Genomic DNA, 26,159 nt, shown 5'->3' with positions numbered 1-26,159 from the left:
GTTTTTTGCGCGACGGCCCGTTCTGTGGGCCGAATCCGGTCTGGTTTTTGCGCGGCGGCCCGTTCCGCGGGCCGGATCCGGTCCGGTTTTTGCGTGGCGGGCCGGATCCGGTCCGGTTTTTGCGCCGCGGCCCGTTCCGCGGGCGAGATCCGGTCCGGTTTTTGCGCGGCGGCCCGTTCCGTGGGCTGGATCCGGTCCGGTTTTTGCGCGGCGGGCTTGATCCAGTCCGGTTTTTGCGCGGCAGCCCATTCTGCGGGCCGGATCCGGTCCGGTTTTTGCGCGGCGGCCAGTTCCGATGGCCGGATCCCGTCCGGTTTTTGCTCGGCGGGACTGATCCGGTCCGGATTTTGCGCGGCGGCCCGTTCTGCGGGCCGGATCCTGTCCGGTTTTTGCACGGCGGGCCCGATCCGGTCCGGCTTTTGAGCGGCAGCCCGTTCTGCGGGCTGCATCCGGTCCGGTTTTTGCGCGGCGGACGGATCCGGTCCGGTTTTTGCGCGGCGGCCCCTTCTGTGGGCCGGATCCCGTCCGGTTTTTGAGCGGCGGCCCGTTCCGCGGGCCGGATCCCGTCCAGTTTTTGAGCGGCGTCCCGTTCCGCGGGCCGGCTCCGATCAGGTTTTTGCGCGGCGGCCCGTTCCGTGGGTCGGATCTGGTCCGGTTTTTGCGCGGTGGGCCTGATCCGGTCCGGTTTTTGCGCAGCGGCCCGTTCCGCGGGCCGGATCTGGTCCGGTTTTCGCGCGGCGGCGCGTTCCGCCGGACGGATCCCATCCGGTTTTTGCGCGGCGGCCCGTTCTGCGGGCTGCATCCGGTCCAGTTTTTGCGCGGCGGACGGATCCCGTCCGGTTTTTGCGCGGCGACCCGGTCCGCGGGCCGGATCCGGTCCGGTTTCTGCACAGCGGCCCGTTCCACGGGCCGGATCCCATCCGGTTTTTGCACGGCGGGCCGGATCCCCTCCGGTTATTGCACGGCGGGCTTGATCCAGTCCGGTTTTTGCGCGGCGGCCCGTTTCGCTGGACGGATCCGGTCTGGTTTTTGCGCGGCGGCCTCTTTCGTGGGCCGGATCCGGTCTGCTTTTTGCGCGGCGATCGGATCCGGTCCGGTTTTTGCGCCGCGGCCCGTTCCGCGGGCGAGATCCAGTCCGGTTTTTGCGCGGCGGCCCGTTCCGTGGGCCGGATCCCGTCCAGTTTTTGCACGGCGGGCCCGATCCGGTCCGGCTTTTGAGCGGCAGCCCGTTCTGCGGGCTGCATCCGGTCCGGTTTTTGTGCGGCGGACGGATCCGGTCCGGTTTTTGCGCGGCGGCCCCTTCTGTGGGCCGGATCCGGTCCGGTTTTTGAGCGGCGGCCCGTTCCGCCGGCCGGATCCCGTCCAGTTTTTGAGCGGCGTCCCGTTCCGCGGGCCGGCTCCGGTCCGGTTTTTGCGCGGCGGCCCGTTGTGCGAGCCGGATCCGGTCTGGTTTTTGCGCGGCGGCAGGATCCCGTCCGGTTTTTGCTTGGCGGCCTGTTCCGTGGACCCGATCCGGTGCGGTTTTTGCACGGCGGGACGTATCCGGTCCGTTTTTTGCGCGACGGCCCGTTCTGTGGGCCGAATCCGGTCTGGTTTTTGCGCGGCGGCCCGTTCCGCGGGCCGGATCCGGTCCGGTTTTTGCGTGGCGGGCCGGATCCGGTCCGGTTTTTGCGCCGCGGCCCGTTCCGCGGGCGAGATCCGGTCCGGTTTTTGCGCGGCGGCCCGTTCCGTGGGCTGGATCCGGTCCGGTTTTTGCGCGGCGGGCTTGATCCAGTCCGGTTTTTGCGCGGCAGCCCATTCTGCGGGCCGGATCCGGTCCGGTTTTTGCGCGGCGGCCAGTTCCGATGGCCGGATCCCGTCCGGTTTTTGCTCGGCGGGACTGATCCGGTCCGGATTTTGCGCGGCGGCCCGTTCTGCGGGCCGGATCCTGTCCGGTTTTTGCACGGCGGGCCCGATCCGGTCCGGCTTTTGAGCGGCAGCCCGTTCTGCGGGCTGCATCCGGTCCGGTTTTTGCGCGGCGGACGGATCCGGTCCGGTTTTTGCGCGGCGGCCCCTTCTGTGGGCCGGATCCCGTCCGGTTTTTGAGCGGCGGCCCGTTCCGCGGGCCGGATCCCGTCCAGTTTTTGAGCGGCGTCCCGTTCCGCGGGCCGGCTCCGATCAGGTTTTTGCGCGGCGGCCCGTTCCGTGGGTCGGATCTGGTCCGGTTTTTGCGCGGTGGGCCTGATCCGGTCCGGTTTTTGCGCAGCGGCCCGTTCCGCGGGCCGGATCTGGTCCGGTTTTCGCGCGGCGGCGCGTTCCGCCGGACGGATCCCATCCGGTTTTTGCGCGGCGGCCCGTTCTGCGGGCTGCATCCGGTCCAGTTTTTGCGCGGCGGACGGATCCCGTCCGGTTTTTGCGCGGCGACCCGGTCCGCGGGCCGGATCCGGTCCGGTTTCTGCACAGCGGCCCGTTCCACGGGCCGGATCCCATCCGGTTTTTGCACGGCGGGCCGGATCCCCTCCGGTTATTGCACGGCGGGCTGGATCCAGTCCGGTTTTTGCGCGGCGGCCCGTTTCGCTGGACGGATCCGGTCTGGTTTTTGCGCGGCGGCCTCTTTCGTGGGCCGGATCCGGTCTGCTTTTTGCGCGGCGATCGGATCCGGTCCGGTTTTTGTGCGGCGGCCCGTCCGTGGGCTGGATCCCATCCGGTTTTTGCGCGGCGGCCCGGTCCATGCGCCGGAACCATTCCGGTTTTTGTGCGGCGGGCAGGATCCGGTCCGGTTTTTGCGCGGCCGCCTGTTTTGCGGCGGGCTGGATCCTGTCTGTTTTTTGCGCGGCGGCCCATTCCGCAGGCCGGCTCCGGTCCGGTTTTTGCGCGGCGGGCCCGATCCCGGTCCGGTTTTTGCGCGGCGGCCCGTTCCGCAGGTAAGATCCGGTCCGGTTTTTGCGTGGCGGCCCATTCCGCGGGCCGGCTCCGGTCCGGTGTTTGCGCGGCGGGGCAGATCCGGTCCGGTTTTTGCACGGCGTCCCGTTCCGCAGGTAAATCCGGTCCGGTTTTTGCGCGGCGGCCCGTTCCGCGGGCCGGATCCCGTCCGGTTATTGCATGGCGGGCCAGATCCGGTCCGATTTTGCGTGGCGGCCCGTTCTGCGGGCTGCATCCGGGCCGGTTTTGGTGCGGTGGATGGATCCGGTCCGGTTTTTGTGCGGCGGCCCGGTCCGCAGGCCGGATCCAGTCCGCTTTTCGCGCGGCGGGCCTGGTCCGTTCCGGTTTTTACGCGGCGGCCCGTTATGTGGGCCGGATCCTGTCCGGTTTTTGTGCGGCGGGACGGATCCAGTCCTGTTTTTGCACGGCGCCTGGAGCCGGTCCGGTTTTTGCGCGGCGTCCCGTTCTGCGGGCCGGATCCCATCCGTTTTTTGCGCGGTGGGCCGTTCTGCGGGCCGGATCCGGTCCGTTTTTTGTGCGGCGGCCCGGATCCGGTCCGGTTTTTGCGCGGCGGACTGTTTCGCGGCAGGCCGGATCCCGTCCGTTTTTTGCGCGTCGGGCCGTTCCGTGGGCCGCCGGTCCGGTTTTTGCGTGGCGGGACGGATCCGGTCCGGTATTTGTGCGGCGGGCCGTTCCGTGGGCGGGATCCGGTCCGGTTTTTGCGCGGCGGCCCGTTCCGCGGGCCGGATCCCGTCCTGGTTTTGCGCGGCGGCCATTTCCGCAGGCCGGATCCGATCCGGTTTTTGCGCGGCGGCCCGTTCCGCGGGCCGGATCCCGTCCGGTTTTTCCGCGGTGGCCAGTTCCGCAGGTCGGATCCAGTCCGGTTTTTGCGCGGCATCCCGTTCCGCGGGCTGGATCCAGTCGGGTTTTTGCGCGGTGGACTGATCCGGTCCGGTTTTTGCGTGGCAGGCCAGATCCGGTCCGGTTTTTGCGCGGCGGCCTGTTCCGCGGCGGACGGATCCGGTCCGGTTTTTGTGCGGCGGCCCCAATCCGGTCCGGTTTTTGCGCGGCGGCCTGTTTCGCGGCAGGCCGGATCCCGTCCGTTTTTTGCGCGGCGGGCCGTTCCGTGGGCCGGATCCAGTCCGGTTTTTGCGTGGCGGGACGGATCCGGTCCGGTATTTGCGCGGCGGCCCGTTCCGTGGGCCGGATCTGGTCCGGTTTTTGCGCGGCGGCCAGTTCCGCAGGCCGGATCCGATCCGGTTTTTGCTCAGCAGCCCGTTTTGCGGACCGGATCCGATCCGGTTTCTGCGCGGCGGCCCGTTCCGCGGGCCAGATCTGGTCTGGTTTTTGCGCGGCGGGACGTATCCGGTCCGATTTTTGCGCGACAGGCTGATCCGATCGGGTTTTTGCGCGGTCGCCAGTTCCGTAGGCCGGATCCGGTCCGGTTTTTGCTCAGCAGCCCGTTTTGCGGGCCGGATCCCGTCCGGTTTTTGCGCGGCGGCCCGTTCCGTGGGCCGGATCCGGTCCGGTGTTTGCACAGCAGCCCGTTCCACGGGCTGGATCCGGTCCGGTTTTTGCGCGGCAGCCGGATCCAGTCCGGTTTTTGCGCGGCAGCCCATTCTGCGGGCCAGATCCGGTCCGGTTTTTGCGCGGCGGCCAGTTCCGATAGGCCGGATCCCGTCCGGTTTTTGCTCGGCGGGACTGATCCGGTCTGGTTTTTGCGCGGCGGCCCGTTCCGTGGGCCGGATCCGGTCCGGTTTTCGCGCGGCGGCGCGTTCCGCTGGCCGGATCCGGTCTGGTTTTTGCTCGGCGGCCCGTTTCGCTGGACCCGATAGAGTCCGGTTTTTGCGCGGCGGGACGGATCCGGTCCGGTTTTTGCGCGGCGGCCTGTTCTGCGAGCCGGATCCGGTCTGGTTTTTGCGCGGCGGCCGGATCCAGTCTGGTTTTTGCTCGGCGGCCCGTTCCGTGGGCCGGATCCCGTCCGCTTTTTGCGTGGCAGGCCAGATCCCATCCGGTTTTTGCGCGGCGGCCCGTTCCGCGGGCCGGATCCGGTCCGTTTTTTGTGCGCCGGCCCGGATCCGGTCCGGTTTTTGCGCGGCGGCCTGTTTCGCGGCAGGCCGGATCCGGTCCGGTTTTTGCGTGGCGGGACGGATCCGGTCCGGTATTTGCGCGGCGGCCCGTTCCGTGGGCCGGATCCGGTCCTGTTTTTGCGCGGCGGCCAGTTCCGCAGGCCAGATCCGGTCCGTTTTTTGGGCGGCGGCCCGTTCCGCGGCCGGATCCTGTCCGGTATTTGCGCGGCGGGACGGATCCGGTCCGGTTTTTGCGCGGCGGCCTGTTCCGCGGGCCGGATCCGGTCCGTTTTTTGCGCGGCGGCCAGTTCCGCAGGTCGGATCCGGTCCGGTTTTTGCGCGGCGGCCCGTTCCGCGGGCTGCATCCGGTCCGGTTTTTGCGCGGCGGACGGATCCGGTCCGGTTTTTGCGCGGCGGCCCATTCTGCGGGCTGCATCCGGTCCGGTTTTTGCGCGGCGGACGGATCCGGTCCGGTTTTTGCACGGCGACCCGTTCCGTGTGTCGGATGCGGTCTGGTTTTTGCGCGGCGGACGGATCCGGTCCGGTTATTGCGCGGCGGCCCGTTCCGCGGGCCGGATCCCATCCGGTTTTTGCGCGGCGGACCGTTCCGCGGGCCGGCTCCCGTCCGGTTTTACCGTGGCGGGCCAGATCCGGTCCGGTTTTTGCCGGCGGCCTGTTTTGCGGCGGGCCGGATCCTGTCCGATTTTTGCGCGGCAGCCCGTTCCGCGGGCCGGATCCCGTCCGGTTTTTCCGCGGCGGCCAGTTCCGCAGGTCGGATCCGGTCCGGTTTTTGCGCGGCATCCCGTTCCGCGGGCTGGATCCAGTCGGGTTTTTGCGCGGTGGACTGATCCGGTCCGGTTTTTGCGTGGCAGGCCAGATCTGGTCCGGTTTTTGCGCGGCGGCCTGTTCCGCGGCGGACGGATCCGGTCCGGTTTTTGTGCGGCGGGCCAGATCCCATCCGGTTTTTGCGCGGCGGCCTGTTTCGCGGCAGGCCGGATCCCGTCCGTTTTTTGCGTGGCGGACCGTTCCGTGGGCCGGATCCAGTCCGGTTTTTGCTCAGCAGCCCGTTTTGCGGACCGGATCCGATCCGGTTTCTGCGCGGCGGCCCGTTCCGCGGGCCAGATCTGGTCTGGTTTTTGCGCGGCGGGACGTATCCGGTCCGATTTTTGCGCGACAGGCTGATCCGATCGGGTTTTTGCGCGGTCGCCATTTCCGTAGGCCGGATCCGGTCCGGTTTTTGCTCAGCAGCCCGTTTTGCGGGCCGGATCCCGTCCGGTTTTTGCGCGGCGGCCCGTTCCGTGGGCCGGATCCGGTCCGGTGTTTGCACAGCAGCCCGTTCCACGGGCTGGATCCGGTCCGGTTTTTGCGCGGCAGCCGGATCCAGTCCGGTTTTTGCGCGGCAGCCCATTCTGCGGGCCAGATCCGGTCCGGTTTTTGCGCGGCGGCCAGTTCCGATAGGCCGGATCCCATCCGGTTTTGCTCGGCGGGACTGATCCGGTCCGGTTTTTGCGCGGCGGCCCGTTCCGCGGGCCGGATCCGGTCCGGTTTTCGCGCGGCGGCCTGTTTTGCGGCGGGCCGGATCCTGTCCGTTTTTTTGCGCGGCAGCCCGTTCCGCGGGCCAGATCCGGTCCGGTTTTTGCGCGGCGGCCTGTTTCGTGGGCCGGATCCGGTCCGGTATTTGCGCGGCGGCTTGTTCCGCAGGCCGGCTCCGGTCTGGTTTTTGCGCGGCGGGACGGATCCGGTCCGGTTTTTGCGCGGCGGCGCGTTCCGCAGGTAAGCTCCGGTCCGGTTTTTGCGCGGCGGCCCGTTCCGCGGGCCGGATCCCATCCGGTTTTTGCGCGGCGGCTCGTTCCGTGGGCTGCATCCGGTCCGGTTTTTGCTCGGCGGCCGGATCCTGTCCGGTTTTTGCTCGGCGGCCCATTCCGCGGGCCGGATCCGGTCCGGTTTTTGAGCGGCAGCCCGTTCCGTGGGCCGGATCCCGTCCGCTTTTTGCATGGCAGGCCAGATCCGGTCCGGTTTTTGCGCCGCGGCCCGTTCCGTGGGCCGGATCCCGTCCGGTTTTTACGCGGCGACCCGTTCCGTGGGCCGGATCCAGCCCGGTTTTTGCACGGCGGCTGGAGCCAGTCCGGTTTTTGCGTGGCGTCCCGTTCCGCGGGCCGGATCCCGTCCGGTTTTTGCGCGGCGGCCAGTTCCGCGGGCCGGATCCGGTCCGTTTCTTGTGCGGCGGCCCGGAACCAGTATGGTTTTTGCGCGGCGGCCTGTTTCGCGGCAGGCTGGATCCCGTCCGTTTTTTGTGCGGCGGGCCGTTCCGTGGGCGGGATCTGGTCCGGTTTTTGCATGGCGCGACGGATCCGGTCCGGTTTTTGGGCGGCGGCCCGTTCCGCGGGCTGCATCCGGTCCTGTTTTTGTGCGGCGGCCGGATCCTGTCCGGTTTTTGCTCGGCGGCCCGTTCCGCGGGCCGGATCCGGTCCGGTTTTTGAGTGGCGGCCCGTTCCGTGGGCCGGATCCCGTCCGCTTTTTGCGTGGCAGGCTGGATCCGGACCGGTTTTTGCGCGGCAGGCCGTTCCGCGGGCCGGATCCCGTCCGGTTTTTGCGCGGCGGCCCGTTCCGCGGGCCGGATCCGTTCTGGTTTTTGCGTGGTGGCCCGGATCCGGTCCGGTTTTTGCATGGCGGCCCCTTCCGCGGGCCGGATCTGGTCCGGTTTTTGCGCGGCAGCCCGCATCCGGTCCGGGTTTTGCGCGGCGGGCCGGATCCGTTCCGGTTTTTGCACGGCAGCCCGTTCCGCGGGCTGCATCCGGTCCGGTTTTTGCGCGGCGGCTAGATCCAGTCCGGTTTTTGCGCGGCGGCCCGTTCCGTGGGCCTGATCCGGTCCGGTTTTTGCTCCGTGGGCCGGATCCGGTCCGGTTTTTGCGCGGCAGGCCGTTCCGCGGGACGGATCCCGTCCGGTGTGTGCGCGGCGGCCCGTTCTGCAGGCCGGATCCCGTCCGGTTTTTGCATGGCGGGCCGGATCCGGTCCGGTTTTTGCGCGGCGGCCCGTGCCGCGGTCCGGGTCCAGTCCGGTTTTTGCACGGCGGCCCATTCCGCGGGCCGGATCCGGTCCGGTTTTTGCACGGCGGCCTGTTCCGCGGGCCGAATCCGATCCGGTTTTTGCGTGGCGGCCCGTTCCGTGGGCCGGATCCAGTCCGGTTTTTGCGTGGCGGGTCGGATCCCGTCCAGTTTTTGCACGGCGGCTGGATCCAGTCCAGTTTTTGTGACGTGGCCTAGTACTGTGGGCCGGATCCGGTCTGGTTTTTGTGCGGCGGCCCGTTCCTCGGGCCGGATCCGGTCAGGTTTTTGCGCGGCAGCCCGCATCCGGTCCGGTTTTTGCGCGCCGGCTGGATCCAGTCCAGTTTTTGCGCGGCGGCCTGTTCCGTGGGCCGGATCCGGTCCGGTTTTTGCGTGGCGGCCCGTTCCGCGGGCCGGAACCCGTTCGGTTTTTGCACGGCGCCCCGTTCCGCGGGCCGGATCCCGTCCGGTTCTTGCATGGCAGACCGGATCTGGTCCGTTTTTTGCGTGGCGGACCGGATCCTGTCCGATTTTGCGCGGCGGCCCGTTCCGCGGGCCGGATCCGGTCTGGTTTTTGCATGGCGGCCCGTTCCGCGGGCCGGATCTGGTCCGGTTTTTGCGCGGCAGCCCGCATCCGGTCCGGTTTTTGCGCGGCGGCCCGGATCCGGTCCGGTTTTTGCGCGGCAGCCTGTTCCGCGGGCCGGATCCGGTCCGGTTTTTGCGCGGCGGCTAGATCCAGTCCAGTTTTTGCGCGGCGGCCTGTACCGTGGGCCGGATCCGGTCCGGTTTTTGCGCGGCGGCCCGTTCCGTGGGCCTGATCCGGTCCGGTTTTTGCTCCGTGGGGCGGATCTGGTCCGGTTTTTGCGCGGCAGGCCGTTCCGTGGGCCGGATCCCGTCCGGTTTTTGCGCGGCGGCCCGTTCCGCAGGCCGGATCCGGTCCTTTTTTTGCATGGCGGGTCGGATCCGGTCCGGTTTTTGCGCGGCGGCCCGTTCCGCGGTCCGGGTCCGGTCCGGTTTTTGTGCGGCGGCCTGTTCCGCGGGCCAGATCCGATCCGGTTTTTGCGTGGCGGGCCGGATCCGGTCCGGTTTTTGCGCGGCGGCCTGTTCCGCGGGCCGGGTCTGGTCCGGTTTTTGCGCGACAGGGCGTTCCGCGGTCCGGATCCGGTCCGGTTTTTGCGCCGCGGCCCGTTCCGCAGGCCAGATCCTGTCCCCTTTTTGCGCAGCGGCCCGATCCGCGGTCCGGGTCCGGTCCGGTTTTTGCGCGGCGGCCCGGATCCGGTCCAGTTTTGTGCAGCGGCCCGTTCCGTGGGCCGGATCCTTTCCGGTTTTTGCGCGGCGGGCCGGATCCGGTCCGGTTTTTGCGTGACGGCCCGTTCCGCGGGCCGGATCCGGTCCGGTTTTTGCGCGGCAGCCCGCATCCGGTCTGGTTTTTCCGCGGCGGCCCGGATCCAGTCCGGTTTTTGCGCGGCAGCCCGGACCCTGTCCGGTTTTTGCGCGGCAGGCCGTTCCGCGGGCCGGATCCTGTCCGGTTTTTGCGCGGTGGCCAGATCCTGTCCGGTTTTTGCACGGCGGCCCATTCCGCGGGCCGGATCCCGTCCGGTTTTTGCGCGGCGGCCAGATCCGGTCTGGTTTTTGCACGGCGGCCTGTTCCGCGGGCCGGATCCGGTCCGGTTTTTGCATGGCGGCCCATTCCGTGGGCCGGATCCGGTCCGGTTTTTGCGCGGCGGTCCGTTCCGCGGGCCGGATCCCATCCGGTTTTTGCGCGGCGGCCCTTTCTGTGGGCCGGATCCGGTCTGGTTATTGCGTGGCGGGCCGGATCCGGTCCGGTTCTTGCACGGCAGGCCGTTCCGCGGGCCGGATCCAGTCCGGTTTTTGCGCGGCAGCCCGGATCCTGTCTGGTTTTTGCGCGGCGGCCCGTTCTGCAGCCCGGATCTGGTCCGGTTTTTGCGCAGCGGCCCTCTCCGCGGCGGCCGCATCCGGTCCGGTTTTTGCGCGGCAGCCCGCATCCGGTCCGGTTTTTCCGCGGCGGCCCGGATCCAGTCCGGTTTTTTCGCGACAGCCCGGACCCTGTCCGGTTTTTGCGCCGCAGGCCGTTCCGCGGGCCGGATCCTGTCCGGTTTTTGCGCGGCGGCCCGTTCCGCGGTTCTGGTCCAGTCCGGTTTTTGCACGGCGGCCCATTCCGCGGGCCGGATCCGGTCTGGTTTTTGCGCGGCGGCCAGATCCGGTCCGGGTTTTTGCACGGCGGCCTGTTCCGTGGGCCGGATCCGGTCCGGTTTTTGCGCGGCGGCCCGTTCCACGGGCCGGATCCCATCCGGTTTTTGCGCGGCGGCCCGTTCCGCGGGCCGGATCCGGTCTGGTTATTGCGTGGCGGTCCGGATCCGGTCCGGTTTTTGCGCGGCAGGCCGTTCCGCGGGCTGGATCCCGTCCGGTTTTTGCACGGCGGCCCGTTCCGCGGGCCGGATCCGGTCCGGATTTTGCGTGGCGGGCCGGATCCCGTCCGGTTTTTGCACGGCGGCCCGTGCCGCGGGCTGGATCCGGTCCGGTTTTCACATGGTAGCCCGGATCTGGTCCGGTTTTTGCGTGGCGGCCCGAATCCGGTCCGGTTTTGTGCGGCGGCCCGTTCCGCGGGCCGGATCCGGTACCGTTTTTGCGCGGGAGCCCGCATCCTGTCCGGTTTTTGCGCAGCGGCCCGGATCAGGTCTGGTTTTTGCGCGGCAGCCCGTTCCGCGGGCCGGATCCGGTCCGGTTTTTGCGCGGCAGCTGGATCCAGTCCAGTTTTTTGCGCGGCGGCCTGTACCGTGAGCCGGATCCGGTCCCCTTTTTGCGCGGCGGCCCGTTCCGCGGGCCGGATCCGGTCCGGTTTTTGCGCGGCAGGGAGTTCCTCGGGCCGGATCCCGTCCGGTTTTTGCGCGGCAGCCCGGATCCTGTCCGTTTTTTGCGCGGCGGCCTGTTCTGCAGCCCGGATCCTGTCACCTTTTTGCGCAGCGGCTCTCTCCACGGTCCGGGTCCTGTCCGGTTTTTGCGCTGCGGCTGGATCTGGTCCGGTATTTGTGCGGCGGCCCGTTCCGCGGGCCGGACCCTCTCCGGTTTTTGCACGGCGGCTCGTTCCGTGGGCCGGATCCGGTCCGGTTTTTACGTGGCGGGGCGGATCCGGTCCGGTTTTTGCGCGGCGGCCCGTTCCTCGGGCCGGATCCGGTCCGGTTTTTGCGCGGCAGCCCGGATCCTGTCCGGTTTTTGCGTGGCGGCCCGTTCCGCAGGCCAGATCCTGTCCCCTTTTTGCGCAGCGGCCCGATCCGCGGTCCGGGTCCGGTCCGGTTTTTGCGCGGCGGCCCGGATCCGGTCCAGTTTTGTGCAGCGGCCCGTTCCGTGGGCCGGATCCTTTCCGGTTTTTGCGCGGCGGGCCGGATCCGGTCCGGTTTTTGCGTGGCGGCCCGTTCCGCGGGCCGGATCCGGTCCGGTTTTTGCGCGGCAGCCCGCATCCGGTCTGGTTTTTCCGCGGCGGCCCGGATCCAGTCCGGTTTTTGCGCGGCAGCCCGGACCCTGTCCGGTTTTTGCGCGGCAGGCCGTTCCGCGGGCCGGATCCTGTCCGGTTTTTGCGCGGTGGCCAGATCCTGTCCGGTTTTTGCACGGCGGCCAGATCCGGTCTGGTTTTTGCACGGCGGCCTGTTCCGCGGGCCGGATCCGGTCCGGTTTTTGCGCGGTGGCCGGATCCCGTCCGGTTTTTGCGCGGCGGCCAGATCCGGTCTGGTTTTTGCACGGCGGCCTGTTCCGCGGGCCGGATCCGGTCCGGTTTTTGCGCGGTGGCCGGATCCCGTCCGGTTTTTGCGCGGCGGCCAGATCCGGTCTGGTTTTTGCACGGCGGCCTGTTCCGCGGGCCGGATCCGGTCCGGTTTTTGCACGGCGGCCTGTTCCGTGGGCCGGATCCGGTCCGGTTTTTGCGCGGCGGTCCGTTCCGCGGGCCGGATCCCATCCGGTTTTTGCGCGGCGGCCCGTTCTGCGGGCCGGATCCGGTCCGGTTCTTGCACGGCAGGCTGTTCCGCGGGCCGGATCCCTTCCGGTTTTTGCGCGGCAGCCCGGATCCTGTCTGGTTTTTGCGCGGCGGCCCGTTCTGCAGCCCGGATCTTGTCCGGTTTTTGCGCAGCGGCCCTCTCCGCGGCGGCCGCATCCGGTCCGGTTTTTGCGCGGCAGCCCGCATCCGGTCCGGTTTTTCCGCGGCGGCCCGGATCCGGTCCGGTTTTTGCGCGGCAGCCCGGACCCTGTCCGGTTTTTGCGCCGCAGGCCGTTCCGCGGGCCGGATCCTGTCCGGTTTTTGCGCGGCGGCCCGTTCCGCGGTTCTGGTCCAGTCCGGTTTTTGCGCGGCGGCCCATTCCGCGGGCCGGATCCGGTCTGGTTTTTGCGCGGCGGCCAGATCCGGTCCGGGTTTTGCACGGCGGCCTGTTCCGCGGGCCGGATCCGGTCCGGTTTTTGCGCGGCGGCACGTTCCTCGGGCCGGATCCGGTCAGGTTTTTGCGCGGCAGCCCGCATCCGGTCCGGTTTTTGCGTGGCGGCTGGATCCAGTCCAGTTTTTGCGCGGCGGCCTGTTCCGTGGGCCGGATCCAGTCCGGTTTTTCCGCGGCAGCCCGTTCTGCGGGCCGGATCCGGTCTGGTTATTGCGTGGCGGTCCGGATCCGGTCCGGTTTTTGCGCGGCAGGCCGTTCCGCGGGCCGGATCCCGTCCGGTTTTTGCGCGGCGGCCCGTTCCGCGGGCCGGATCCGGTCCGGATTTTGTGTGGCGGGCCGGATCCGGTCCGGTTTTTGCACGGCGGCCCGTGCCGCGGGCCGGATCCGGTCCGGTTTTCACATGGCAGCCCGGATCTGGTCCGGTTTTTGCGTGGCGGCCCGGATCCGGTCCGGTTTTGTGCGGCGGCCCGTTCCGCGGGCCGGATCCGGTACCGTTTTTGCGCGGGAGCCCGCATCCGGTCCGGTTTTTGCGCAGCGGCCCGGATCAGGTCCGGTTTTTGCGCGGCAGCCCGTTCCGCGGGCAGGATCCGGTCCGGTTTTAGCGCGGCAGGGAGTTCCTCGGGCCGGATCCCGTCCGGTTTTTGCGCGGCAGCCCGGATCCTGTCCGTTTTTTGCGCGGCGGCCCGTTCTGCAGCCCGGATCCTGTCACCTTTTTGCGCAGCGGCCCTCTCCACGGTCCGGGTCCGGTCCGGTTTTTGCGCTGCGGCTGGATCCGGTCCGGTATTTGTGCGGCGGCCCGTTCCGCGGGCCGGACCCTGTCCGTTTTTTGCTCCGCAGGCCGTTCCGCGGGCCGGATCCTGTCCGGTTTTTGCGCGGCGGCCCGTTCCGCGGTTCTGGTCCAGTCCGGTTTTTGCACGGCGGCCCATTCCGCGGGCCGGATCCGGTCCGGGTTTTGCGCGGCGGCCAGGTCCGTTCCGGGTTTTGCACAGCGGCCTGTTCCGCTGGCCGGATCCGGTCCGGTTTTTGCGCGGCGGCCCGTTCCGTGGGCCAGATCCGGTCCGGTTTTTACGTGGCGGGGCGGATCCGGTCCAGTTTTTGCGCGGCGGCACGTTCCTCGGGCCGGATCCGGTCAGGTTTTTGCGCGGCAGCCCGCATCCGGTCCGGTTTTTTGCGCGGCGGCTGGATCCAGTCCAGTTTTTGCACGGCGGCCTGTTCCGTGGGCCGGATCCGGTCCGGTTTTTGCGCGGCGGCCCGTTCCGCGGGCCGGATCCCATCCGGTTTTTGCGCGGCGGCCCGTTCTGCGGGCCGGATCCGGTCTGGTTATTGCGTGGCGGTCCGGATCCGGTCCGGTTTTTGCGCGGCAGGCCGTTCCGCGGGCTGGATCCCGTCCGGTTTTTGCACGGCGGCCCGTTCCGCGGGCCGGATCCGGTCCGGATTTTGCGTGGCGGGCCGGATCCCGTCCGGTTTTTGCACGGCGGCCCGTGCCGCGGGCTGGATCCGGTCCGGTTTTCACATGGTAGCCCGGATCTGGTCCGGTTTTTGCGTGGCGGCCGGAATCCGGTCCGGTTTTGTGCGGCGGCCCGTTCCGCGGGCCGGATCCGGTACCGTTTTTGCGCGGGAGCCCGCATCCTGTCCGGTTTTTTGCGCGGCGGCTGGATCCAGTCCAGTTTTTGCGCGGCGGCCTGTTCCGTGGGCCGGATCCGGTCCGGTTTTTCCGTGGCGGCCCGTTCCGCGGGCCGGATCCTGTCTGGTTTTTGCTCAGCAGCCCGTTTTGCGGGCCGGATCCCGTCCGGTTTTTGCGCGGCGGCCCGTTCCGTGGGCCAGATCCGGTCCGGTGTTTGCACAGCAGCCCGTTCCACGGGCTGGATCCGGTCCGGTTTTTGCGCGGCGGGCTTGATCCAGTCCGGTTTTTGCGCGGCAGCCCATTCTGCGGGCCGGATCCGGTCCGGTTTTTGCGCGGCGGCCAGTTCCGATGGCCGGATCCCGTCCGGTTTTTGCTCGGCGGGACTGATACGGTCCGGTTTTTGCGCGGCGGCCCGTTCCGCAGGCCGGATCCGGTCCGGTTTTTCCGTGGCGGCGCGTTCTGCGGGCCGGATCCTGTCCGGTTTTTGCACGGCGGGCCCGATCCGGTCCGGCTTTTGAGCGGCAGCCCGTTCTGCGGGCTGCATCCGGTCCGGTTTTTGCGCGGCGGACGGATCCGGTCCGGTTTTTGCGCGGCGGCCCCTTCTGTGGGCCGGATCCCGTCCGGTTTTTGAGCGGCGGCCCGTTCCGCGGGCCGGATCCCGTCCAGTTTTTGAGCGGCGTCCCGTTCTGCGGGCCGGCTCCGATCAGGTTTTTGCGCTCGGCCCGTTGTGCGAGCCGGATCCGGTCTGGTTTTTGCGCGGCGGCAGGATCCCGTCCGGTTTTTGCTTGGCGGCCTGTTCCGTGGATCCGATCCGGTGCGGTTTTTGCACGGCGGGACGTATCCGGTCCGTTTTTTGCGCGACGGCCCGTTCTGTGGGCCGGATCCGGTCTGGTTTTTGCGCGGCGGCCCGTTCCGCGGGCCGGATCCGGTCCGGTTTTTGCGTGGCGGGCCGGATCCGGTCCGGTTTTTGCGCCGCGGCCCGTTCCGCGGGCGAGATCCGGTCCGGTTTTTGCGCGGCGGCCCGTTCCGTGGGCCGGATCCCGTCCGGTTTTTGCACGGCGGGCCCGATCCGGTCCGGCTTTTGAGCGGCAGCCCGTTCTGCGGGCTGCATCCGGTCCGGTTTTTGCGCGGCGGACGGATCCGGTCCGGTTTTTGCGCGGCGGCCCCTTCTGTGGGCCGGATCCCGTCCAGTTTTTGAGCGGCGTCCCGTTCCGCGGGCCGGCTCCGGTCCGGTTTTTGCGCGGCGGCCCGTTGTGCGAGCCGGATCCGGTCTGGTTTTTGCGCGGCGGCAGGATCCCGTCCGGTTTTTGCTTGGCGGCCTGTTCCGTGGACCCGATCCGGTGCGGTTTTTGCACGGCGGGACGTATCCGGTCCGTTTTTTGCGCGGCGTCCCGTTCTGCGGGCCGGATCCCATCCGTTTTTTGCGCGGTGGGCCGTTCTGCGGGCCGGATCCGGTCCGGTTTTTGCGTGGCGGGCCGGATCCGGTCCGGTTTTTTGCGCCGCGGCCCATTCCGCGGGCGAGATCTGGTCCGGTTTTTGCGCGGCGGCCCGTTCCGTTGGCTGGATCCGGTCCGGTTTTTGCGCGGCGGGCTTGATCCAGTCCGGTTTTTGCGCGGCAGCCCATTCTGCGGGCCGGATCCGGTCCGGTTTTTGCGCGGCGGCCAGTTCCGATGGCCGGATCCCGTCCGGTTTTTGCTCGGCGGGACTGATACGGTCCGGATTTTGCGCGGCGGCCCGTTCCGCGGGCCTGATCCGGTCCGGTTTTCGCGCGGCGGCGCGTTCTGCGGGCCGGATCCTGTCCGGTTTTTGCACGGCGGGCCCGATCCGGTCCGGCTTTTGAGCGGCAGCCCGTTCTGCGGGCTGCATCCGGTCCGGTTTTTGCGCGGCGGACGGATCCGGTCCGGTTTTTGCGCGGCGGCCCCTTCTGTGGGCCGGATCCCGTCCGGTTTTTGAGCGGCGGCCCGTTCCGCGGGCCGGATCCCGTCCAGTTTTTGAGCGGCGTCCCGTTCCGCGGGCCGGCTCCGATCAGGTTTTTGCGCGGCGGCCCGTTCCGTGGGTCGAATCTGGTCCGGTTTTTGCGCGGCGGGCCTGATCCGGTCCGGTTTTTGCGCAGCGGCCCGTTCCGCGGGCCGGATCTGGTCCGGTTTTTGCGCGGCAGCCCGTTCTGCGGGCTGCATCCGGTCCGGTTTTTGCGCGGCGGACGGATCCGGTCCGGTTTTTGCGCGGCGGCCCCTTCTGTGGGCCGGATCCCATCCGGTTTTTGCGCGGCGGCCCGTTCTGCGGGCTGCATCCGGTCCAGTTTTTGCGCGGCGGACGGATCCCGTCCGGTTTTTGCGCGGCGACCCGCTCCGCGGGCCGGATCCGGTCCGGTTTCTGCACAGCGGCCCGTTCCACGGGCCGGATCCCATCCGGTTTTTGCACGGCGGGCCGGATCCCCTCCGGTTATTGCACGGCGGGCTGGATCCAGTCCGGTTTTTGCGCGGCGGCCCGTTTCGCTGGACGGATCCGGTCTGGTTTTTGCGCGGCGGCCTCTTTCGTGGGCCGGATCCGGTCTGCTTTTTGCGCGGCGATCGGATCCGGTCCGGTTTTTGTGCGGCGGCCCGTCCGTGGGCTGGATCCCATCCGGTTTTTGCGCGGCGGCCCGGTCCATGCGCCGGAACCATTCCGGTTTTTGTGCGGCGGGCAGGATCCGGTCCGGTTTTTGCGCGGCCGCCTGTTTTGCGGCGGGCTGGATCCTGTCTGTTTTTTGCGCGGCGGCCCATTCCGCGGGCCGGCTCCGGTCCGGTTTTTGCGCGGCGGGCCCGATCCCGGTCCGGTTTTTGCGCGGCGGCCCGTTCCGCAGGTAAGATCCGGTCCGGTTTTTGCGTGGCGGCCCATTCCGCGGGCCGGCTCCGGTCCGGTGTTTGCGCGGCGGGGCAGATCCGGTCCGGTTTTTGCGCGGCGTCCCGTTCCGCAGGTAAGATCCGGTCCGGTTTTTGCGCGGCGGCCCGTTCCGCGGGCCGGATCCCGTCCGGTTATTGCATGGCGGGCCGGATCCGGTCCGATTTTGCGTGGCGGCCCGTTCTGCGGGCTGCATCCGGGCCGGTTTTGGTGCGGTGGATGGATCCGGTCCGGTTTTTGTGCGGCGGCCCGGTCCGCAGGCCGGATCCAGTCCGCTTTTCGCGCGGCGGGCCTGGTCCGTTCCGGTTTTTACGCGGCGGCCCGTTCCGTGGGCCGGATCCGGTCCGGTTTTTGCGTGGCGGGACGGATCCGGTCCGGTATTTGTGCGGCGGGCCGTTCCGTGGGCCGGATCCGGTCCGGTTTTTGCGCGGCGGCCCGTTCCGCGGGCCGGATCCCGTCCTGGTTTTGCGCGGCGGCCATTTCCGCAGGCCGGATCCGATCCGGTTTTTGCGCGGCGGCCCGTTCCGCGGGCCGGATCCCGTCCGGTTTTTGCGCGGCGGCCAGTTCCGCAGGTCGGATCCAGTCCGGTTTTTGCGCGGCATCCCGTTCCGCGGGCTGGATCCAGTCGGGTTTTTGCGCGGTGGACTGATCCGGTCCGGTTTTTGCGTGGCAGGCCAGATCCGGTCCGGTTTTTGCGCGGCGGCCTGTTCCGCGGCGGACGGATCCGGTCCGGTTTTTGTGCGGCGGCCCCGATCCGGTCCGGTTTTTGCGCGGCGGCCTGTTTCGCGGCAGGCCGGATCCCGTCCGTTTTTTGCGCGGCGGGCCGTTCCGTGGGCCGGATCCAGTCCGGTTTTTGCGTGGCGGGACGGATCCGGTCCGGTATTTGCGCGGCGGCCCGTTCCGTGGGCCGGATCTGGTCCGGTTTTTGCGCGGCGGCCAGTTCCGCAGGCCGGATCCGATCCGGTTTTTGCTCAGCAGCCCGTTTTGCGGACCGGATCCGATCCGGTTTCTGCGCGGCGGCCCGTTCCGCGGGCCAGATCTGGTCTGGTTTTTGCGCGGCGGGACGTATCCGGTCCGATTTTTGTGCGACAGGCTGATCCGATCGGGTTTTTGCGCGGTCGCCAGTTCCGTAGGCCGGATCCGGTCCGGTTTTTGCTCAGCAGCCCGTTTTGCGGGCCGGATCCCGTCCGGTTTTTGCGCGGCGGCCCGTTCCGTGGGCCGGATCCGGTGCGGTGTTTGCACAGCAGCCCGTTCCACGGGCTGGATCCGGTCCGGTTTTTGCACGGCGGGCTTGATTCAGTCCGGTTTTTGCGCGGCAGCCCATTCTGCGGGCCAGATCCGGTCCGGTTTTTGCGCGGCGGCCAGTTCCGATAGGCCGGATCCCGTCCGGTTTTTGCTCGGCGGGACTGATCCGGTCCGGTTTTTGCGCGGCGGCCCGTTCCGCGGGCCGGATCCGGTCCGGTTTTCGCGCGGCGGCGCGTTCCGCTGGCCGGATCCGGTCTGGTTTTTGCTCGGCGGCCCGTTTCGCTGGACCCGATAGAGTCCGGTTATTGCGCGGCGGGACGGATCCGGTCCGGTTTTTGCGCGGCGGCCTGTTCTGCGAGCCGGATCCGGTCTGGTTTTTGCGCGGCGGCCGGATCCAGTCTGGTTTTTGCTCGGCGGCCCGTTCCGTGGGCCGGATCCCGTCCGCTTTTTGCGTGGCAGGCCAGATCCCATCCGGTTTTTGCGCGGCGGCCCGTTCCGCGGGCCGGATCCGGTCCGTTTTTTGTGCGCCGGCCCGGATCCGGTCCGGTTTTTGCGCGGCGGCCTGTTTCGCGGCAGGCCGGATCCGGTCCGGTTTTTGCGTGGCGGGACGGATCCGGTCCGGTATTTGCGCGGCGGCCCGTTCCGTGGGCCGGATCCGGTCCTGTTTTTGCGCGGCGGCCAGTTCCGCAGGCCAGATCCGGTCCGTTTTTTGGGCGGCGGCCCGTTCCGCGGCCGGCTCCTGTCCGGTATTTGCGCGGCGGGACGGATCCGGTCCGGTTTTTGCGCGGCGGCCTGTTCCGCGGGCCGGATCCGGTCCGTTTTTTGCGCGGCGGCCAGTTCCGCAGGTCGGATCCGGTCCGGTTTTTGCGCGGCGTCCCGTTCCGCGGGCTGTATCCGGTCCGGTTTTTGCGTGGCGGACGGATCCGGTCCGGTTTTTGCGCGGCAGCCTGGATCCGGTCCGGTTTTTGCGCGGCAGCCCATTCTGCGGGCTGCATCCGGTCCGGTTTTTGCGCGGCGGACGGGTCCGGTCCGGTTATTGCGCAGCGGCCCGTTCCGCGGGCCGGATCCCGTCCGGTTTTTGCGCGGCGGACCGTTCCGCTGGCCGGATCCCGTCCGGTTTTACCGTGGCGGGCCAGATCCGGTCCGGTTTTTGCCGGCGGCCTGTTTTGCGGCGGGCCGGATCCTGTCCGTTTTTTGCGCGGCAGGCCGTTCCGCGGGCCGGATCCCGTCCGGTTTTTCCGCGGCGGCCAGTTCCGCAGGTCGGATCCGGTCCGGTTTTTGCGCGGCATCCCGTTCCGCGGGCTGGATCCAGTCGGGTTTTTGCGCGGTGGACTGATCCGGTCCGGTTTTTGCGTGGCAGGCCAGATCCGGTCCGGTTTTTGCGCGGCGGCCTGTTCCGCGGCGGACGGATCCGGTCAGGTTTTTGTGCGGCGGCCCCGATCCGGTCCGGTTTTTGCGCGGCGGCCTGTTTCGCGGCAGGCCGGATCCCGTCCGTTTTTTGCGCGGCGGACCGTTCCGTGGGCCGGATCCAGTCCGGTTTTTGCGCGGCGGCCAGTTCCGCAGGCCGGATCCGATCCAGTTTTTGCGCAGCGGCCCGTTCCGCGGGCCAGATCTGGTCTGGTTTTTGCGCGGCGGGACGTATCCGGTCCGATTTTTGCGCGACAGGCTGATCCGATCGGGTTTTTGCGCGGTCGCCATTTCCGTAGGCCGGATCCGGTCCGGTTTTTGCTCAGCAGCCCGTTTTGCGGGCCGGATCCCGTCCGGTTTTTGCGCGGCGGCCCGTTCCGTGGGCCGGATCCGGTCCGGTGTTTGCACAGCAGCCCGTTCCACGGGCTGGATCCGGTCCGGTTTTTGCGCGGCAGCCGGATCCAGTCCGGTTTTTGCGCGGCAGCCCATTCTGCGGGCCAGATCCGGTCCGGTTTTTGCGCGGCGGCCAGTTCCGATAGGCCGGATCCCGTCCGGTTTTGCTCGGCGGGACTGATCCGGTCCGGTTTTTACGCGGCGGCCCGTTCCGCGGGCCGGATCCGGTCCGGTTTTCGCGCGGCGGCCTGTTTTGCGGCGGGCCGGATCCTGCCCGGTTTTTGCGCGGCAGCCCGTTCCGCGGGCCGGCTCCGGTCTGGATTTTTGCGTGGTGGCCTGTTTCGTGGGCCGGATCCGGTCCGGTATTTGCGCGGCGGCTTGTTCCGCAGGCCGGCTCCGGTCTGGTTTTTGCGCGGCGGGACGGATCCGGTCCGGTTTTTGCGCGGCGGCGCGTTCCGCAGGTAAGATCCGGTCCGGTTTTTGCGCGGCGGCCCGTTCCGCGGGCCGGATCCCATCCGGTTTTTGCGCGGCGGCTCGTTCCGTGGGCTGCATCCGGTCCGGTTTTTGCTCGGCGGCCGGATCCAGTCCGGTTTTTGCTCGGCGGCCCATTCCGCGGGCCGGATCCGGTCCGGTTTTTGAGCGGCAGCCCGTTCCGTGGCCCGGATCCTGTCCGCTTTTTGCATGGCAGGCCAGATCCGGTCCGGTTTTTGCGCCGCGGCCCGTTCCGTGGGCCGGATCCCGTCCGGTTTTTACGCGGCGACCCGTTCCGTGGGCCGGATCCAGCCCGGTTTTTGCACGGCGGCTGGAGCCAGTCCGGTTTTTGCGTGGCGTCCCGTTCCGCGGGCCGGATCCCGTCCGGTTTTTGCGCGGCGGCCAGTTCCGCGGGCCGGATCCGGTCCGTTTCTTGTGCGGCGGCCCGGAACCAGTATGGTTTTTGCGCGGCGGCCTGTTTCGCGGCAGGCTGGATCCCGTCCGTTTTTTGTGCGGCGGGCCGTTCCGTGGGTGGGATCTGGTCCGGTTTTTGCATGGCGCGACGGATCCGGTCCGGTTTTTGGGCGGCGGCCCGTTCCGCGGGCTGCATCCGGTCCTGTTTTTGTGCGGCGGCCGGATCCTGTCCGGTTTTTGCTCGGTGGCCCATTCCGCGGGCCGGATCCGGTCCGGTTTTTGAGTGGCGGCCCGTTCCGTGGGCCGGATCCCGTCCGCTTTTTGCGTGGCAGGCTGGATCCGGACCGGTTTTTGCGCGGCAGGCCGTTCCGCGGGCCGGATCCCGTCCGGTTTTTGCGCGGCGGCCCGTTCCGCGGGCCGGATCCGTTCGGTTTTTGCGTGGCAGCCCGGATCCGGTCCGGTTTTTGCATGGCGGCCCCTTCCGCGGGCCGGATCTGGTCCGGTTTTTGCGCGGCAGCCCGCATCCGGTCCGGGTTTTGCGCGGCGGCCCGGATCCGGTCCGGTTTTTGCACGGCAGCCCGTTCCGCGGGCTGCATCCGGTCCGGTTTTTGCGCGGCGGCTAGATCCAGTCCAGTTTTTACGCGGCGGCCTGTACCGTGGGCCGGATGCGGTCCGGTTTTTGCGCGGCGGCCCGTTCCGTGGGCCTGATCCGGTCCGGTTTTTGCTCCGTGGGCCGGATCCGGTCCGGTTTTTGCGCGGCAGGCCGTTCCGCGGGACGGATCCCGTCCGGTGTGTGCGCGGCGGCCCGTTCTGCAGGCCGGATCCCGTCCGGTTTTTGCATGGCGGGCCGGATCCGGTCCGGTTTTTGCGCGGCGGCCCATGCCGCGGTCCGGGTCCAGTCCTGTTTTTGCACGGCGGTCCATTCCGCGGGCCGGATCCGGTCCGGTTTTTGCACGGCGGCCTGTTCCGCGGGCCGGATCCGGTCTGGTTTTTGTGCGGCGGCCCGTTCCTCGGGCCGGATCCGGTCAGGTTTTTGCGTGGCGGGTCGGATCCGGTCCGGTTTTTGCGCGCCGGCTGCATCCAGTCCAGTTTTTGCGCGGCGGCCTGTTCCGTGGGCCGGATCCGGTCCGGTTTTTGCGTGGCGGCCCGTTCCGCGGGCTGGATCCCATCCGGTTTTTGCGCGGCGGCCCGTTATGCGGGCCGGATCCGGTCTGGTTATTGCGTGGCGGGCCGGATCCGGTCCAGTTTTTGCGCGGCAGGCCGTTCCGCGGGCCGGATCCCGTTCGGTTTTTGCTCAGCGCCCCGTTCCGCGACCCGGATCCGGTCCGGTTTTTGCATGGCGGCCCGTTCCGCGGGCCGGATCTGGTCCGGTTTTTGCGCGGCAGCCCGCATCAGGTCCGGTTTTTGCGCGGCGGCCCGGATCCGGTCCGGTTTTTGCGCGGCAGCCTGTTCCGCGGGCCGGATCCTGTCCGGTTTTTGCGCGGCGGCTAGATCCAGTCCAGTTTTTGCGCGGCGGCCTGTACCGTGGGCCGGATCCGGTCCGGTTTTTGCGCGGCGGCCTGTTCCGTGGGCCTGATCCGGTCCGGTTTTTTCTCCGTGGGCCGGATCTGGTCCGGTTTTTGCGCGGCAGGCCGTTCCGTGGGCCGGATCCCGTCCGGTTTTTGCGCGGCGGCCCGTTCCGCAGGCCGGATCCGGTCCGGTTTTTGCATGGCGGGCCGGATCCGGTCCGGTTTTTGCGCGGCGGCCCGTTCCGCGGTCCGGGTCCGGTCCGGTTTTTGCGCGGCGGCCTGTTCCGCGGGCCGGATCCGATCCGGTTTTTGTGCGGCGGCCTGTTCCGCGGGCCGGATCCCGTCCGGTTTTTGCGTGGCGGGCCGGATCCGGTCCGGTTTTTGCGCGGCGGCCTGTTCCGCGGGCCGGGTCTGGTCCGGTTTTTGCGCGACAGGGCGTTCCGCGGTCCGGATCCGGTCCGGTTTTTGCGCCGCGGCCCGTTCCGCAGGCCAGATCCTGTCCCCTTTTTGCGCAGCGGACCGATTCGCGGTCCGGGTCCGGTCCGGTTTTTGCGCGGCGGCCCAGATCCGGTCCAGTTTTGTGCAGCGGCCCGTTCCGTGGGCCGGATCCTTTCCGGTTTTTGCGCGGCGGGCCGGACCCGGTCCGGTTTTTGCGTGGCGGCCCGTTCCGCGGGCCGGATCCGGTCCGGTTTTTGCGCGGCAGCTGGATCCAGTCCAGTTTTTTGCGCGGCGGCCTGTACCGTGAGCCGGATCCGGTCCCCTTTTTGCGCGGCGGCCCGTTCCGCGGGCCGGATCCGGTCCGGTTTTTGCGCGGCAGGGAGTTCCTCGGGCCGGATCCCGTCCGGTTTTTGCGCGGCAGCCCGGATCCTGTCCGTTTTTTGCGCGGCGGCCCGTTCTGCAGCCCGGATCCTGTCACCTTTTTGCGCAGCGGCTCTCTCCACGGTCCGGGTCCTGTCCGGTTTTTGCGCTGCGGCTGGATCTGGTCCGGTATTTGTGCGGCGGCCCGTTCCGCGGGCCGGACCCTCTCCGGTTTTTGCACGGCGGCCCGTTCCGTGGGCCGGATCCGGTCCGGTTTTTACGTGGCGGGGCGGATCCGGTCCGGTTTTTGCGCGGCGGCCCGTTCCTCGGGCCGGATCCGGTCCGGTTTTTGCGCGGCAGCCCGGATCCTGTCCGGTTTTTGCGTGGCGGCCCGTTCCGCAGGCCAGATCCTGTCCCCTTTTTGCGCAGCGGCCCGATCCGCGGTCCGGGTCCGGTCCGGTTTTTGCGCGGCGGCCCGGATCCGGTCCAGTTTTGTGCAGCGGCCCGTTCCGTGGGCCGGATCCTTTCCGGTTTTTGCGCGGCGGGCCGGATCCGGTCCGGTTTTTGCGTGGCGGCCCGTTCCGCGGGCCGGATCCGGTCCGGTTTTTGCGCGGCAGCCCGCATCCGGTCTGGTTTTTCCGCGGCGGCCCGGATCCAGTCCGGTTTTTGCGCGGCAGCCCGGACCCTGTCCGGTTTTTGCGCGGCAGGCCGTTCCGCGGGCCGGATCCTGTCCGGTTTTTGCGCGGTGGCCAGATCCTGTCCGGTTTTTGCACGGCGGCCAGATCCGGTCTGGTTTTTGCACGGCGGCCTGTTCCGCGGGCCGGATCCGGTCCGGTTTTTGCGCGGTGGCCGGATCCCGTCCGGTTTTTGCGCGGCGGCCAGATCCGGTCTGGTTTTTGCACGGCGGCCTGTTCCGCGGGCCGGATCCGGTCCGGTTTTTGCGCGGTGGCCGGATCCCGTCCGGTTTTTGCGCGGCGGCCAGATCCGGTCTGGTTTTTGCACGGCGGCCTGTTCCGCGGGCCGGATCCGGTCCGGTTTTTGCACGGCGGCCTGTTCCGTGGGCCGGATCCGGTCCGGTTTTTGCGCGGCGGTCCGTTCCGCGGGCCGGATCCCATCCGGTTTTTGCGCGGCGGCCCGTTCTGCGGGCCGGATCCAGTCTGGTTATTGCGTGGCGGGCCGGATCCGGTCCGGTTCTTGCACGGCAGGCTGTTCCGCGGGCCGGATCCCTTCCGGTTTTTGCGCGGCAGCCCGGATCCTGTCTGGTTTTTGCGCGGCGGCCCGTTCTGCAGCCCGGATCTTGTCCGGTTTTTGCGCAGCGGCCCTCTCCGCGGCGGCCGCATCCGGTCCGGTTTTTGCGCGGCAGCCCGCATCCGGTCCGGTTTTTCCGCGGCGGCCCGGATCCGGTCCGGTTTTTGCGCGGCAGCCCGGACCCTGTCCGGTTTTTGCGCCGCAGGCCGTTCCGCGGGCCGGATCCTGTCCGGTTTTTGCGCGGCGGCCCGTTCCGCGGTTCTGGTCCAGTCCGGTTTTTGCGCGGCGGCCCATTCCGCGGGCCGGATCCAGTCTGGTTTTTGCGCGGCGGCCAGATCCGGTCCGGGTTTTGCACGGCGGCCTGTTCCGCGGGCCGGATCCGGTCCGGTTTTTGCGCGGCGGCACGTTCCTCGGGCCGGATCCGGTCAGGTTTTTGCGCGGCAGCCCGCATCCGGTCCGGTTTTTGCGTGGCGGCTGGATCCAGTCCAGTTTTTGCGCGGCGGCCTGTTCCGTGGGCCGGATCCGGTCCGGTTTTTCCGCGGCAGCCCGTTCTGCGGGACGGATCCGGTCTGGTTATTGCGTGGCGGTCCGGATCCGGTCCGGTTTTTGCGCGGCAGGCCGTTCCGCGGGCCGGATCCCGTCCGGTTTTTGCGCGGCGGCCCGTTCCGCGGGCCGGATCCGGTCCGGATTTTGTGTGGCGGGCCGGATCCGGTCCGGTTTTTGCACGGCGGCCCGTGCCGCGGGCCGGATCCGGTCCGGTTTTCACATGGCAGCCCGGATCTGGTCCGGTTTTTGCGTGGCGGCCCGGATCCGGTCCGGTTTTGTGCGGCGGCCCGTTCCGCGGGCCGGATCCGGTACCGTTTTTGCGCGGGAGCCCGCATCCGGTCCGGTTTTTGCGCAGCGGCCCGGATCAGGTCCGGTTTTTGCGCGGCAGCCCGTTCCGCGGGCAGGATCCGGTCCGGTTTTAGCGCGGCAGGGAGTTCCTCGGGCCGGATCCCGTCCGGTTTTTGCGCGGCAGCCCGGATCCTGTCCGTTTTTTGCGCGGCGGCCCGTTCTGCAGCCCGGATCCTGTCACCTTTTTGCGCAGCGGCCCTCTCCACGGTCCGGGTCCGGTCCGGTTTTTGCGCTGCGGCTGGATCCGGTCCGGTATTTGTGCGGCGGCCCGTTCCGCGGGCCGGACCCTGTCCGTTTTTTGCTCCGCAGGCCGTTCCGCGGGCCGGATCCTGTCCGGTTTTTGCGCGGCGGCCCGTTCCGCGGTTCTGGTCCAGTCCGGTTTTTGCACGGCGGCCCATTCCGCGGGCCGGATCCGGTCCGGGTTTTGCGCGGCGGCCAGGTCCGTTCCGGGTTTTGCACAGCGGCCTGTTCCGCTGGCCGGATCCGGTCCGGTTTTTGCGCGGCGGCCCGTTCCGTGGGCCAGATCCGGTCCGGTTTTTACGTGGCGGGGCGGATCCGGTCCAGTTTTTGCGCGGCGGCACGTTCCTCGGGCCGGATCCGGTCAGGTTTTTGCGCGGCAGCCCGCATCCGGTCCGGTTTTTTGCGCGGCGGCTGGATCCAGTCCAGTTTTTGCGCGGCGGCCTGTTCCGTGGGCCGGATCCGGTCCGGTTTTTGCGCGGCGGCCCGTTCCGCGGGCCGGATCCCATCCGGTTTTTGCGCGGCGGCCCGTTCTGCGGGCCGGATCCGGTCTGGTTATTGCGTGGCGGTCCGGATCCGGTCCGGT

This window comes from Phalacrocorax carbo, chromosome 9 (genome assembly GCF_963921805.1).
Source record: "Phalacrocorax carbo chromosome 9, bPhaCar2.1, whole genome shotgun sequence".
NCBI lineage: Eukaryota > Metazoa > Chordata > Aves > Suliformes > Phalacrocoracidae > Phalacrocorax > Phalacrocorax carbo.
This window is presented reverse-complemented; position numbering follows the sequence as displayed.